The sequence below is a fragment of the Pinus tabuliformis genome, chromosome 5_2 (assembly GCF_031772625.1).
Source record: "Pinus tabuliformis cultivar Carrire ecotype Pingquan chromosome 5_2, CPIR1, whole genome shotgun sequence".
Taxonomy (NCBI): Eukaryota; Viridiplantae; Streptophyta; class Pinopsida; order Pinales; family Pinaceae; genus Pinus; species Pinus tabuliformis.
In genome coordinates, this window is record NC_142306.1 from 611885063 (window position 1) to 611889650 (window position 4588).

The window sequence follows — 4588 nt, forward strand, 5'->3', positions numbered from 1 at the left end:
ACAAAACAGTTTTCACTTTTTAACATCAACAAGGCTAAAAAGCAATAAATATAAGAGATCTCGCATAATTGTTTATAAAAAATAAACATCGGATTGCTTCAATGTTTATTTTTCATTTACGGTTTGAGCAAACATTTAGAATTGCCTGCAAATAAGCTGAGAACATTGCATCCATGTAGCTTATTAGCTGCTATGCAGCTTTCCCTTGTTTTGATATATACACTGCAAACCTTAACTTTGGCAGATCTCACCCATCCGTGTATCACAAATCTTCCGACTTTTGTACGAGGTTTATGTATTGGTAAGCCTTTTGTGAAAAATAATTAATGCAATATAAAATATGTTGAAAATAATTTGGAAAACATAAGTATGATGCGGAAAGAAAGCTTATTTTATATTTGCATTCATATGAGATATAAGCCAGAGAAAACGTATCCTATCGTGCTAGCTAAGCGATAAAATATGCAGATGGCTTAACAGTGCCCTCTATCCTACAACAATGTAAATATTGTATGGTTTGGTCATGGATAATCCCAAGCTCCTAACTCTCCCTGACTGGTCTAACAGGGTCTACGCGGTCTAAATTTTAAGTAGTGTGGATGGGACCTATCACCCCTGCAAAAGCTTCCCGGCGATCAAAGCTATCAATTTGACCCCGCTCGAAGGATGGGGCGTTTTCGGAAGTCGAACTGAGGATTCCTTCTAAATGGCCTCTGCTCGACGTACTCCTCCCCAGACTATTGCCTGTATATCTTAAGAGGACTCTGGGATAACGATGCATGTTACTCGCGTTAAAAGAAGGCCTGCAGACGTCGGGAAGAGGAGCTTTGCCTTCCAGTATTTGGCAAACATGGCGCATGCCCAACCTGCTCTCCGGATCTGGGTGAGAACACAACAACCCCAACTTCAACACCTTCTCCATCTCACACACATCGTATCCGTCCTTATCTAGCTTTGGATCCGATGTCTCCAGCAGCCTCCCTTGTGTGTAAAGTCCCCACACCCACTCCACCAAAATCATCTGCTCGGCATCCTTCAACGGATCAACAGGCCTCCTCCCACAAGCCACCTCCAACAGCAAAATCCCGAAGCTGAACACGTCGGAGCTCGGCGTAGCCTTCCCCGTGTGTATCAGCTCCGGCGCTATGTACCCCAATGTTCCTACAACATGAGTCGTCTGTGGATTCCCACTGTGATCGTACAATCGAGCCAACCCAAAGTCACCCAGCCGCCCATTGAGCTCCGAATCCAGCAGCACGTTGCTGGACTTGATGTCTCTGTGAATGACCCTCTTCTCCCATTGCTCGTGCAGATACAGCATCCCAGCGGCCACGCCCTTCAGAATCGCGTATCGCCGATGCCACGACAGGACTGTTGTCGGATTCCCGTAGAGGAATTTATCCAGGCTCCCGTTGGGCATGTAGTCGTAAACGATGAATAGCTGCGTATGCCTTCGGCACCAACCCTGGAGATGAACCAGGTTCCTGTGCTGTAGGCGACCCATGCTCGATATCTCTGAAATGAAACCCTTCATTCCTTCCGTAAGCTCCTTCGTTATGCATTTCACGGCGACCTCTTTCCCGCTACTGGGAAGGACTCCCTTGTAAACTTTGCCGAAACCCCCTTGCCCCAAAACGTTTTCGTCCTGGAACTTGCTCGTGGCGATGCTCAATTCCTTGTAAGTGAGTCTATGGGGCCAGTACTCCATCTCCCATTCTTCGATCGTTTTTCCATACTTCTCTTTTATGAAAAACACGGCTGCAACAGCCAGCGCGAAGAGCAGAGTAGCCACGGTGATGCCGGCTATGAATCCCCGGCCCAAGGGTTTGGAATACATGTTCGCAAAAGAAGGGAGACGAGATAGATTGAGGGGCGGCGCCATGCCTTGGGTAGTGAAGCTCCACGCGAGAATGTAATGGTTTTCCATGAAGTTCCCCGTGGTCGCTGAAAAGCCAACGAACATCTTCTCCTGTAAAACGTTGCCCAGATCGATTTTCAGAGATATCAGCGGCTTCTGTGGTCTCGGCGAGCCGGCCAACGTGATGGTAACATTGAGGCGGTTTTGAGGATGATTGTAATCGATCCAGGCCTGTATGTTCCGTCCACTCTTGAGGCTCAATCCATGGAAGCTGTCCTCCCCCTTCCAATATCCCGCAGGCTCGGTCTGCACCGAGATGAGGCTGTTGATGTTTACACCCACGTGGTTGTCATCGGGGTCACGGAACTCCACACTGTTGATCGTATCGAACTCCACTGCGAATAAGTGATTGTATGGCTGCCCGTTGCTGGTGAGGTTAAGCAAGCCCAGATACTGGGCCGACAGAGCGCCGACGGGAACTCTGTGGGGCATCATGATGAAGGCGAATCCTTGTCCGGCTTCGGCAGAGGGAGGATGTACCATGGAGAAAACGAATGTAGTGCTAAAGGAGGAAAGCGTCCCGTTGCTTTTCATCTGCACAGGGATCGAATAGAGCGCGCGGCCTAGCATGAAGTGAGACTGATTTGTGAGGGAGAGCACAGATTTGGGGCCGATGATTGACGCCTCCTCTTCCAAGATCAAGTGGGTTCGATTAAATCCATCGAAGATGAAAGTGGTGTCCGGATGATCGTCATCGGCCTGTGTGGCAATAAGCAGTATCAAAAGGGAGGTGAAAACTATCAGGAGGCGGCTGTGCCTTGGTATTCGCATCTTCAGTCGTCTCTTTGGGTTTCTGTGGACCTAAATTATTTCTTGGAACAATACATAGATGGTGGATATAAGCTAAAGCCCCACATATACATTAGAAAGGCGAACTCAAATCTTTGAAACGGACTTCTGTCTTGGGTGCAGCCATCATTCAAAGATTTGTTAGCTCTGAGCACGATTCACACATCCGGGTAAGAACAGCGAACATTGGAGCATTACATTTCTTATTGTAAAATCGATAACAGTGAACTAATTTCTATGTTCACAATGGTAAACACGGAAATGAATTAGAAAAATTAAAGATCTGCCTTTCTAATAAATGAAAGCGGAAGCGGAATAACACGGAAATTACACAGCCGAATTCAAAACGAAACACCTTCCAGGATTGACGCGTTAGTACGGTTTTGTTGACTTTGATAAATTTTCGGAGGGTTAAACGCGGTACTCTGAATCTTCTCTTTTTTGTTTTCGCTGCTATTATTTATTTATTTTCAAGTCAATAAGGTATTTATTTATTGCTATTATTTATTTATTTTCAAGTCAATAAGGTATTTATTCATTTTTAATTCAATTTTGAGTGAGATTGGGACAGGTTTATTGAGTTTAGGAACTTGAAATTTAACAACTATAATTTAGATTTACAAAAATACTGGTTGAATTTAATCATTTTCAAAGCAAGAAAACAGTCTAGTTAAGTGTAGATAATGCCTTTGGTTTTTGGTCAAACCCATATTTGTTTGGATTTGACAAAAAAATTGCAAAAAATTGAGGAACATTGGATATTTTAACTTATTATTTTTAAAAAATAATTTATATTATTTATTTCAAATCTGATTAGCTATTAAATTAAACATCTTATTGCTCATTATATTAATTTGCTAATTTTACAATAATAATTTACAGTTTTCCTATTCATAAAATATTATTTTATTACAACATAAATATTTTATTCAAAAATATATACCATCATAAAATATTATTTTATTATCCATTTCCAAGATGAAAATATATTTTGATATTATTACATTTCACTTAAGGCCGAAGCCAGCAGATGACCAAAACTCGGATGACCAAAACGCGGTCCATAAAAACACATTTTGATATTATTACATTTCACTTAAGGCCGAAGCCAGCAGATGACCAAAACGCGGATGACCAAAACGCGGTCCATAAAAACACGGCCGCAAGATTCGATCCCGACTCGGGGAGCGAAAGCCATCCACCCCAACCATCTAATCATGCACGTCACATAATAACTCTCTGCAATGTAAACTCAGAACTATGGTTCCGAGTTTACATTGCAGAGAGTTATTATTTAAAAACTCGTATTACATTTCATTATGTGCCGGAGGTCACCTTGCGGAAGATTGTTACTTAAAAGCTTTAAAATTCATAAGAGAGTGTACTATTAATAATAATTATTATTTAAAAACTTTGAAATCTTATTATTATTTAAAAACTTTGAAATTCATAAGTTAGTGTATTATTAAAATTATTAATAATTTTGAAAGTTATTATTTAAAAACTTTGAAATGGACAAGAGCATGTATTATTAATAAATTTTATTTAATTTTATAGTAAAATTTTAATAATTATTTAAATCGATTTGAATGAGCATGTTTAAATTTTGTTAAAAAAATAAAATTAAATAGATATTTAATACAAAATTAAAATTTTATTAATATGTAGGTAAAAGTGAGTTAGAAAGTACGAATTTTTAATTTTCCCAACATATATCATAGTTTAGAGGTGAGTTAGAAAGTATAAACATTTAAATTTCATAAGTGATATATTATATTTTGAGATCAATATTTTTTGGTTTATATATATATATATATATAATGTAATTTTTTTTTTGTTAAGTTTGGTAGGTCTTCTCTTTTTTCTATTCATTTATAGGCA

At 39.9% G+C, this 4588-nt stretch overlaps 1 pseudogene; it reads right to left on the reverse strand.

Moving 5' to 3' along the window:
- Nucleotides 1–370: 370 nt before the first annotated feature.
- On the reverse strand, nucleotides 371–3000 carry LOC149160510 (L-type lectin-domain containing receptor kinase IV.4 pseudogene; annotated as a pseudogene).
- Nucleotides 3001–4588: the final 1588 nt, after the last annotated feature.